This window comes from Aotus nancymaae, unplaced genomic scaffold (genome assembly GCF_030222135.1).
Source record: "Aotus nancymaae isolate 86718 unplaced genomic scaffold, 86718_ANA_hifiasm-v0.15.2.pri h1tg000062l, whole genome shotgun sequence".
Classification (NCBI taxonomy): Eukaryota; Metazoa; Chordata; class Mammalia; order Primates; family Aotidae; genus Aotus; species Aotus nancymaae.
This window is the reverse complement of record NW_026988476.1, coordinates 28,599,039-28,611,544: the sequence shown is the minus strand read 5'-3', so window position 1 is coordinate 28,611,544 and position 12,506 is coordinate 28,599,039.

Here is a 12,506-nt window from a genome sequence, read left to right as displayed (position 1 = left end):
GAGTTCGAGACCAGCCTGGCCAACATAGTGAAACCCCATCTTTACTAAAAATACAAAAACTAGCAGGCATGGTGATGGGTGCCTGTAGTCACAGCTACTGGGGAGGCTGAGGCAGGAGAATCACTTGAACCCGGAAGGTAGAGGTTGTGGTGAGCTGAGATCACATCACTGCCCTCCAGCCTGGCGGTAGAGACTCAGTTTCAAAAAAAAAAAATCTGAAAATCTTTGTATGAATAATGCTCAAAAAAAAAGCATGGCCAGGTGTGGTGGCTCATGCCTGTAATCCCAGCACTTAGGGAGGCCAAGGCAGGTGGATCCCCAGGTCAGGAGTTCGAGACCAGCCTAACCAACATGATGAAAACCCGTTTCTACTAAAAATACAAAAATTAGCTGGGTGTGGTGGCACATGCCTGTAATCCCAGCTATTCAGGAGGCTGAGGCAGGAGAATTGCTTGACCCTGGGAGGCAGAGGTTGCAGTGAGTCAAGATCACACCACTGCACTCCAGCCTGGGCTGCCAGAAACAAAAAATCACAACTGTTTTTTAAAAGAAAGACAATTATTTAATCAACCTTCCCTGTTACCACTCTCTGCCCCCCCAAAAATAGATAAACATATCAACAAAGCTCTATTGACACCTTTTAAATTAGAATGAACAATGATGATGCCCAAAATAATGAATTGTAGTGTTGCTCAAATCTCCGTTTTTCTATTCCTTTTCTTTTTTTTGAGACAGGGTCCCATTCTGTCACCCAGTTTGAAGTGCAGTGACATGATCATGCCTCACTGCAGCCTTGACCTCCTGGGCCCAAGCGATTCTCCCACCTCCACTTCCTGGGTTGCCAGGACCACAAGCTTGCACAATCACACCTGGCTAATATTTTTTATTTTGTAGAGATGATGTCTGCCTATGTTGCTCAGGTGGGTCTTGAACTCCCGGACTGAAGCAATCCTGCCACCTTTGCCTCCCAAAGTGCTGGGATTACAAACATTAGCTACCATGTTCAGCCCTCTATTTCCTTATCCACAATAGGAACAGTATAGGACTGTTGTGAGAATTAAATGAGATAATGTCTCCGAAATGGTTAATAAATATTAGCTATATTCAGTCAACAATAAATATTAACAGACTTAAAAATAATCACATTCAGTAGTTCCATTTCTGGGATTCTATTCTAAGAAAATAATCCTTAATATATGAAGGAAATCTTATCAAAAAAAGTTCATCCCAGTGTTATTTATAGGCAGACACTAGAGACCTAGTGACCTTTTTCTTCCATCCAATGGTGAGCTAAGGCCTAGCACTCTGGCCCAAGCACAGATCTATAAACCCAGGACTAGCTGGGAAGAGGCAGCCAGGGTTAGGAAGAAGCCGAGAAGAAAGGAGATTTTAAGTCCAAATTCCTGGCAAGGCACTTACAAGAAGAAAAAGTTCAAGATGTCAAGTACATCAAGGTAGAGCCAAGAAAGGGAGCCAAAATGAAGCTTGACCCCTGAGATCAGGCCCCCCAAGGGAATGTTCCAGAATGTAAATCCTGGAGATATGCCCTGAGAATGGGTGGGGAAGCAAAGGAAGGAACCTCTGCAAAGCATCTCAGTCCCAGTCAGTGGGTGGGCCAGTAGACACTGGGTCCTAAATAGAAACGAGATAAATTTCCATCAGGAGAAAAATGAAAGAACAAATTATTGAATACGGCAATAAAATGGGATGTAACAATTACAAAATGCTGATTAGACAGACTATAGCAATCCGAGAAAATCCTTTACTAAAGCAAGCATATACGTTTATGTACATGAAGTACGTGTCATATATAAGGAATTATATGTGTGTATGTATAAGTGTACATATATGGTTACATATATGTATATACATATGGACATACGGTATGTACCTATGTAGAAGCAAATATGTATAAACATATGTATCTCGATATATATATGAGATAGTAACTATGGCATCTGCATAGAAAAAACTAGAGGAACCACAGCAAAATGCTATTGATTGTTTGATTAGGAAGTAAATGGTGATTCGTCTTTTCTCTATATTTGTTAAATTTTATGTAATGTATAGGTTTAGATTACTTTTATATTTAAAAACTTGAGTAGGGAGGCAAAAATAAATTAGGTACATTTATCTAAATGGAATAGTACTGCTGTTCCAGAAATTTGTTTCTTACGAATGAAATTTCTGTGTCTTAAGCAATGGGCCATATTTTTAGCCTTCTAAATCCTTTCCTCTAAATGTCAATTGATGAGTTGCTGGAAAAAGAATGTTTCTCTCTTGAACTAGTTGTGGCTCTTTTGGAAGAATTGAAACTCTTGGCTGACATAGGATATTATTTGGAGGACAAAACTCAAAAATCATTTATGGGATCCACTCTAATGGCCAGCAATTACCTAGGCCCTTTTCAAAGGTCCTAGCTTGCTCCCAAGGTGAACCCCTATTCACATGCTGCATGAAGTAGTTGAAAGAAAGTAAAATGCCACAAATACAAATATTATTACATTCCTCCCATTATATATTTTTTCATTTCCATTAGAAACTTACTGATAGAACATTTCCTTTCAGTCCCTGGATTCACCAGAACCCAAGTAGTTCATTTGTGATTTTGGTAACTCTATAGCCATGACCAGAATCAATCTATGGGACAGACTGATCACATAATTATCAATACCAACTCTGAGGCCTGCCAAAGAGCTTGCATGAAATATATCCCCAAATCAAATCAATTCAAGCAAATATTTAAAATAACATCCTAGTTATCAATACTTGATATTTAATTTTTTGATGAAATTTTTTTAATTTAGAATTTTTAATGTGTTTTTGAAAGCACCTCTAAACAATTGGGAAAAATGTGATCGTGGACTGGATATTAGTTAAGATGAAAATGCATTTAAATAGCAGATATTCTTGACTTTAAAAGACAAGTAGCAAAATTCAGGCACACTGGTTCACGCCTGTGATCCCAGCATTTTGGGAGGCCGAGGCAAGTGGATCATTTGAGGTCAGGAGTTGGAGACCAGTCTGGCCAGCATGGTGAAACCCTGCCTCTGCTAAAAATACAAAAGTATATTTTTACTGGATATGTCGGCCCATGCCTGTAGTCCCAGCTACTCGGGGGGCTGAGGCAGAAGAATCACTTGAACCCGGGAGATGGAGGTTGCAGTGAGCCAAGATTGCACCACTGCACTCCAGCCTGGGTGACAGAGCAAGGCTCTGTCTCAAAAAAATCAAGTGGCAAAATAGCAAGTAAAGTGTGATCTTATTCTCAGAAAAAATACATATATATATAATTGGAAAGGGATCTGGGAGAATAGATAGTAAAGAGTTGGAAGGAATCATCCCTGGGAAATAAAAAGGAGTTTATATTCTTGTTTTTTCTATTTTTTTTTTTGAGACAGTCTCACTCTGTCACCCAGACTGGAGTGCAATGGTGCAATCTCGTCTCACTGCAGCCTCCGCCTCCCTGCCTCAGTCTCCCGAGTAGCTGGGATTACAGGTGCCTGCCACAATGCCCAGCTAATTTTTGTATTTTTAGTAGAGATGGGGTTTTACCATGTTGGCCAGGCTGGTCTAGATCTCCTGACCTCATTTTCCTCCCGCCTTGGCCTCCCAAAGTGCTAAAATTACAGATGTGAGTCACAGCACTTGGCCTATATTCTTGTTCATATATATATATATATATATTTTTTTTTTTTTTTTTTTTGCTTATTGGGGGGTATGTGTGTGTGTGTGTGTGTGGTGTGTGTGTTTACTTTCTACAATACATATTTACTGTGTTTGTAGTAACAAAAGATTATTTTCAATTGAAAAATAATCTTAAAAAATTTATATCTTTGCATTTCCTGGTTCTGTCTAGGTACCATAGACAGAATTAAAAAATTTATATCTTTGCATTTCCTGGTTCTGAATAGGTACCATAGACAGAACTTAAAAATTTATATCTTTGCATTTCCTGGTTCTGTCTAGGTACCATATTCAGAATAAAATGCCAGAACCCACTACAATGCCAAAAATGTGGAAACAACCTCTTATTAAGTAATGAATACAAATTAAAAAAAAAAAATCTCAAGGGAAAAAGTTGCTTTTGCAAGATTCCCTTCCCAAGTTCAAAGGCATAACACATTTTGCACAGATTTTGATAAATAAATAGATTTTAGGGCTGTTTACTGAAACCAAATTTATACTCTGCTCATTTTGATTTTGCCCACCATTAATCATTGTCTCCCAAGGAAACTGCAACTTCATATCCTTGTATCTATTTATAGTATTCTCTTTAAAATATTAACAGCTAGATAAACTAGTGACAAGAAATATTTCCTACTTTGGTAACCCTGAAATATTCATCTGTTATAGTTAAATATAAAAGTAAATTATTCATTGACCACTTCAGCTGTAATGATTCCAAAGCAGCTGTTGTTTACCTGGGCAACAGTCTTCACATTAAAATAATTCTCTGAATCAGCTTTGGGCTCCATGCTGTTAATCCTTATGTTTAACAGATAGGTTGTAACAGCTCCAAAAAAAACCACTGTGGGCCAAGAAGTTAAAAAAAAAAAAAAAAAAAAAAAAAAACCTTTTCAAAGGCATAATTATATACTGCATTTATATTATAGTCAGAGATATTGTGGTCAGGTAAATAACTAAAAGTGACAGTTCTGAAACCCAGCAAAATGACTCCTAAGGAAACAAAAGGCACTTTTACACTACCTTTCAGGCAATATACATATGTATAGAGAATGTTATTTTCTTAGCCACAAAGAAAGAATTGTATAGGAATAAATAATTATGTAGCTCTCCTCTACCCTTCAAATTAAAGGTTTGCACCTAGAAAAAAGTAAAATAAAACTTACTGTGCCAATCTTTGTCATTGATAAAGGATTTCCTTACTTTTAATGACTTGCTATTATATCAGATTTTAAAACCAGAATACAGAAAGCCAAAATATGTTTTTCAGAGTAGGGTATGGAATCTGGGTGAAGTACATGGCTGGCTCCCCTGCAGGACTCCGCTGAGTCTTTGAATTTTATCCGTATGAAAAATAAACGGGTCAGTAGAGTTGTGGTTCTGCCAGGGCACTGTGAGCCCAAAATATCCTATCCCTCCTGATGATTAAAACTAAAGACTTGGACAAAAACATGGGAGAAAAAAACTACCTGAGGACTGTAAAAGTAAACAAAAGCAGGTGTATTTTGGGGGATTGGTGCATTTTTCCCATTTTTTTTTCTTTTCTGATGCAGCTTTATCCTGAGGGCAGGCCCCCGTGGCCTATTCATAGCTAAAATTCCAATAGAAACATGTTTTTCTGGCCAGAAGAACTGGGAAACATTAAACAGATGGGGCAGAGAAATTCCAAAGGGGAAAGAACTAGAGAAAGTGGTCGCCTAATTCTGTGTATGAACCCTAGGCTCAGACTAGCATCTGAGCCAAGAATGCACAGAAAAAACACAAACCAGTATAGCAAAGACTTTGAAAATTTAACTGAGATATGAACCACCTCCATAAGTCTCAGATTAACCCCTGAACTATGCATGTGCAAGACAGACCCAAAGCAGCACGGCACAGACATATAATTTAATTGAAATTTAAACCATTGCCCACAGAAGATCAGCAGAACTTAGACACAGCCTAACTGCACTGATTGCCTGCTAAAGCAAAAACATCAACATTCTCCTAAGGATTATAAAAAGGCTTAGAACCTATGCACTATAATATTGACAATGTTCAGGATGGAATCCAAAATTACTTGACAACCAAAGAAACAGGAAAATGTGACCAATTCTTAAGGTAGAAACAATCAACATATGCCAATCCCAAAATGACCTCAATGATGAAACTATCAAAGACTTTAAAGGAGCTATTATAACTATGTTCCATGAGATTAATAAAAATACATTTGAAATGAATAAAAAGACAAAAATTCTTGGTACAGAAATAGAAACTATAAACAAAAGAGCCATTTGAAAACTTTAGAACTTATTTTAGTAAAAATTACAATATCTGAAATTTGTTTTAAAAAATTCATTGGAGGTGCTCAATAGCAGAATGGAGACATTAAAGGAAAGATTAAATGAAGGTGAAGACAGATCAATAGAAATTATTCAAATTATAAGGCCAGGCATGGTGGCTCACACAGGTAATCCTAGCACTTTGGGAGGCCAACGCTGACAGACCAGTTGAGCTCAGGAATTCAAAACTAGCCTGGGAAACATGGAGAAACCTTGTCTTTATGAAAAAAATGCAAAAATTAGCTGGGTGTGGTGGCACATGCCTGTAGCCCCAGCTACTTAAGAGGCTGAGGTGGGAGGATCACTTGATCCCAGGAGGTTAAGGCTGAAGTGAGCCATGATCATGTCACTGTACTCAGTCTGAGCAACAGAGTGGGACACTGTCTAAAAAAAAAAAAAGATGATCAAGACCTCCAGATTAAAAACTACAAAACATTGCTGAAAAAAACTAAAGACCTGCCAGGCATGTTGGCTCTTACCTGTAAGCCCAGCACTTTGAGAGGCCAAGTCAGGAGGATCACTGAGCCCAGGAGTTCAAGACCAGCCTGAGCAACACAGTCAAACCCTATCTCCACTAGAAATCAAAAAGAGTAGCCAGGCATGGTGGCATGCCTGTAATCCCAGCTACTTGGGAGGCTGAGGCAGGAAGATCACTTGAGCTCAGGAGATCTAGAAAAAGAACAAAATAAATAGAAAAAGTGAAAGGTATAGCATACTTATAAAATGAAAGACTTATTATTGTCAAGGTAGCAATACCTTTTTTTTTTTGAGACAAGGTCTCACTCTGTCACCTAGGCTGGAATGCAGTGGCACAATCATAGTTCACTGCAACTTTGAACTCCTGGGATCAAATGATCCTCCCACCACCGCCTCCAGAGTAGCTGGGACTACAGGTGCACACCACCATGACCAGCTAATTTTTCTTTTTCTTAATAGAGATGAGGTCATACTGTGTTGCCCAGGCTGGCAATATCCTCATAGTAATCCATACTCTATGGGATACCAATAAAAATTTCAGCAGCCCTTTATTTTTTGTAGAAATTGACAACCTAATTCTAAAATGTATATGATAATGCAAAGGATCTAGAATAATCAGAGGAATTAAGAAGGAGGAGGAGGAGGAAAAAAAGGAGAAAGAGAAAAGCAAAGTTAGAGGACTTACCCTAACTTACTCAAGACTTACTATAAAGCTACAGAAATCAAGACAATTTGATATTGGTGATATATAAACCAAAAATCATAGAACTTCTGAAAAAAAGCATAGCAGAAAATCTTTGCTAACTTGGATTAGGCAAAGGTTTCTTAGATAGGACACCAAAATAATAAATCATAAAATAAGAAATAGGAAATTCGACTTGATCAAAATTAAAAACTTTTGTTTTTCATAAGGCATCATTAAGAAAGTAAAATGTGGCTGGGTGAGGTGGCTTACACTTGTAATCCCAGCACTTTGGGAGGCCAAGGCGGGTGGATCACGAGGTCAGGAGATTGAGATCATGCTGGCCAACACAGTGAAACCCCATCTCTACTAAAAAATATGAAAAATTAGTCAGGCGTGGTGGCACACACCTATAGTTCCAGCTACTTGGGAGGCTGAGGCAGGAGAATCACTTGAACCCGGGAGGCAGAATTTGCAGTGAACTGAGATGGCACCACTGCACTACAGCCTGGGTAACAGAGAGAGACTCTGTCTCAAAAACATAAAAAAAAAAAGGAAAATGCAAGCCACAGACTGGGAGAAAATATTTGCAACATATATGCAAGGACTTTTTCCAGAGAACTGATAAAGAACTCCAATAGCTCAATAATAATAAACCAAACAACCTAATTTTTTAAATGGACAAAATATTAAACAGACGCTTCAACAAAAAAGATACACAGACGGCCAATAAGCATGTGAAAAGATGCTCATGATTAGGCATCATGGAATGCAAGTTAAAGCCACAATTATATCCCACTAGTCATCCATTAGATTAGCTAAAAGTAAAAAGAATGAGCATGCTAAGTGCTGACAGGGATATGGAGCAACTGAAACTCTCACAAAGTGCTAGTAGGAATGTAAAATGACACAACCAGTTTGGAAGGTATTTTTGTAGTTTCTCAAAAAGTTAAATAAACACCTAGATAAGACCCAGGCATTCCACTCTGAAGTATTTACACAAGAGAAACAAAGATGCCTGACCACACATAGACCTTGCATGAATGTTTATCACACTTTATTTATAACAATCTGAAACTGAAAATAACCCAAACATCCAACAAGTAAATGGATAAACAAATTGTTGCATATCCATAGAAAAGAACATAACTCAGCAATTAAAAGGAATAAACCACTGATACATGAAACAACATGAATGGATCTAAAGTGTTATTATGCTGAATGACAATTCAGGAAAAAAGTATACACTGTTTATTCCAATTTATATAGAATTCTAGAAAAGACAAAGTAATCTATAATGACAGAAAGCAGAGCAGTGGTTGCCTAGGGAATGTAGTAAAGAAGAGATGTTTTACAAAGGGTCTCAAGAAAACTATTGAGAATGGTGGAAATGTTTTCTATATTGATTGTGATGGTTACATAGGTGTGTACATGTGTCAAACTGATCAAATTATACACTTCAAATATGTGCATTTTATTGTACTTTAATTTTACATCAATAAAGTTGTACCAAAAAAGTGGAGGGAGGCCGGATACAGTGGCTCACACCTGTGATCCCAGCACCTTGGGAGGTTGAGACAGGTGGATCATGAGGTCAAGAGATCAAGACCATCCTGGCCAACATGGTGAAACTCTGTCTCTACTAAAAACACAAAAATTAGCCGGGCATGGTGGTGGGTGCCTGTAGTCCCAGATACTCAGGAGGTTAAGGCAGGATAATTGCTTGAACCTGGGAGGTGAAGGTTGCAGTGAGCCAAGATCTGGCCACTGCACTCCAGCCTGAGAGACAGAGCAAGACTCTGTCTCAAAAAAAAAAAAAAAAAAAAAGTGGAGGGAAGAGGATACAATTTATTGACAAAAGCAATGAGCTTCAGCCATACAGTGATTTTCTAATCAATGATCTTTTCACTGCAAAACATTTAGAAATGATTAATAAACTATTACAAACATCCTCTTAAGTATACACTTTGGGCTCCCCTTGAAGAGTGGGGAGGGATGTTGCTGGTCTCTTAAGCAAGGAACCTTGGTTTTGATAGTCACTCAGGGACAAAAACTTGGCCCTTACAGGGTATGAGACTGCCCTACATTCCTGAGATCACTGAAGGGCTACACCCTTAGTGAAAGGCTGGACTAGAAAAAAAATTCACATGCTGGTCCAGGATGAAAATAAGGAAGCTAGGCCGAGCTCGGTGGCTCATGCCAGTAATCCCAGCACTTTGGAAGGCCAAGGCAGGCAATCACTTGAGACCAGGAGTTTGAATCCAGCCTGGGCAACATAGCAAAACCCTGTCTCTACTAAAAAGGCAAAAAATTAGTAGGGCGTGGTAGCAGGTGGTAGTACGTGGTAGTCCCAGTTACTTGGGAGGCTGAGGTGGGAGGCGGAGGTTGCAGTGAGCCAAGATCTGGCCACTGCACTCTGGGCTAGGCAACAGAGTGAGACTTTGTCTCAAAAAAAATAAAAAAGAAAAGAAGGAAGCTTATGGGACTTGTTTGCCTCTGAGAATATGTAACCACAACCTATCCCTCATATGCACTTAGGAGTTGAATTTATACTACCTCTGTAGTCAGGGAAACCCACCATCAATAAATTAACTTAAAAAGTGGTCCAGCTTGGAAATATCCCTGAGGCAACTGGCAGAAAAAAAAAAAAACACACAAAATTTCTCTGTATGGCAAAATCTTTAACCAAGCCTCACCAGATTCCTTCAATAATACCTCACTAAAAGCAAGCTCACAATACAAAATTACCAAATATATAAGAAAACCAGAAAGGCAATATGTGTGTATAACAAATGCATAACACTTGGGTAGCACTTTGTTGCTAAATATTTGAATGTTTCTAAGCAGGGCAATTTCAAGTAATCCACAAAATCTGGTACATTTTCTTCAGTGAGGAAATATTTGGAACGCCATTAAAAAGAATTGGAAATAATATTCTGCCATACAGGTCCAAGAAATGAAGGATGCAAGTTATAAAATAATAAACATAGCTTGAGACTTCATTTTATTTTTTTTTGAGACGGAGTTTCGCTCTTGTTACCCAGGCTGGAGTGCAATGGCGCGATCTCGGCTCACCGCAACCTCTGCCTCCTGGGTTCAGGCAATTCTTCCTGCCTCAGCCTCCTGAGTAGCTGGGATTACAGGGACGCACCACCGTGCCCAGCTAATTTTTTGTATTTTTTAGTAGAGACGGGGTTTCACCATGTTGACCAGGATGGTCTCGATCTCTTGACCTCGTGATCCACCCGCCTCGGCCGAGACTTCATTTTAAAGAAAAACTACAGGGGCCGGGCGCGGTGGCTCAAGCCTGTAATCCCAGCACTTTGGGAGGCCGAGGCGGGTGGATCACGAGGTCAAGAGATCGAGACCATCCTGGTCAACATTGTGAAACCCCGTCTCTACTAATACAAAAAAATTAGCTGGGCACGGTGGCGCGTGCCTGTAATCTCAGCTACTCAGGAGGCTGAGGCAGGAGAATTGCCTGAACCCAGGAGGCGGAGGTTGCGGTGAGCCGAGATCGCGCCATTGCACTCCAGCCTGGGTAACAAGAGCGAGACTCCGTCTCAAAAAAAAAAAATAAATAAAATAAAATAAAATAAAATAAAGAAAAACTACAGAGGTTATATATTTGTATGTACATATAAGAGTATAGAAATGTATACACCAAACTTACCAAAGAGTAGGATTTGGGGAGGATTGAAGGAGAAGAGTTTTTAAAATTTGCATATTGTTTAGATACAGTTTTTTCTTTTAGCAATGAGCATTTGTACTTTTTTAAAAAAATAAAGGAAAATCTTTTTAGGAGACCTTTTGCTTGTAGCAACAATAGCAGTTATTTTGTCTTTGAAAATAATGGATGAAACCCAATTTTCTGAGTGCAGTATAACTGCTAGCTACAGTATGTCAAGTAATGAACTAGGAGGACAAACCCAAGATTTTTTGAAAATCCTATTTTTCACACTTCTCTTAGTTTGGCATTCTGTCACCTACAATGTAATTACTCAGAAGTGGTTCTTAGAAAGTGTCCCCTTCCGAGAATAATGCTCATTGAGAATAACGTGGAAATGATTCAAGAACTGACTGCTGGTCACAACTGTCTTACACAATAAACTTTATAGCTATGCCTCAAAGAGATCACAGCATTAGAAAAGATGGTGAGATCATCCATTCACTTGTGGTTGGCTTAGATTTAGTCAAGTAATCAAAGAAATTCTAGTCAATGCAGAATGATTTGAAAACATATGAACACTAAAAGACTAGCAACTCTATATTTTGAAGAACTGAGTTGAGATGTCTTGTGAAAAAGATGTCTTACTGAAAAAAAAAAGATGTCTTGCTAAAAGATGTGACCATTATAAATGTGCAGAAATAATTTGCTATGTTTTAAAGATAAAAGCCTTGCTGGAGGTAAGAGATATGCAACGTATAGAAAAAAAGGAATATTTCCAAGACAGAATTTTAAAAATAGTAAGGGATTTTTGTTGCATTAAAATTTAGTATCTGAAATTTAGTCTTGAAAGAATTTCAATTGGATATATTTCATAATAAATATCTGAATGATGAGAGAGACTGAGTTGATTTTATAGTTTGCTTTTAACAAAATTTATCCTCCCATTGGCCAAATTTGGGACAGAGACTGTAAAATGATTGTAAAACATCAGATAAATAAAACTTGATGTGTCCATAGTGAAATTCAAAGAGAAAAATAAAAAATAAGGCTCTTTTTTAAGAATGTCAACTAATAAAAGTAGAAGGAAAGATACTTAGAAAACTTCACTTTGCATCCCCAAAGCAATCATTGATTCAGGCAAAGATCAGCCATGGCCGGGTTCAGTGGCTCACGCCTGTAATCCTAGCTCTTTGAGAGGCTGAGGTGGGCTGATCACCTGAAGTCAGGAGTTCACGATCAGCCTGGCGAACATGGTGAAACCCCATCTCTACTAAAATACAAAAACTAGGCTGGGCGAGGTGGCTCATGCCTGTAATCCCAGCATTTTGGGAGGTCAAGGTGGGCAGATAACAAGGTCAGGAGTTCAAGACCAGCTTGACCAACATGATGAAACCTGTCTCTACTAAAAATACAAAAAAATTAGACAGGCATTGTGGCACACGCCTGTAATCCCAGCTATTCAGGAGGCTGAGGCAGGAGAATCACTTGTGAACCCGAGAGGTGGAGGTTGCAGTGAGCTGAGATTGCGCCACTGCACTCCAGCCAGAGTAACAGAGTGAGACTCTGTCTCAAAAAAAATAAAAATAAAAATAAAATATAAAAACCTAGTATCTTTTTTTTTTAATGTGGGGAGACTATTCTAGACTAAAAAGACTAGAAACCTACAACC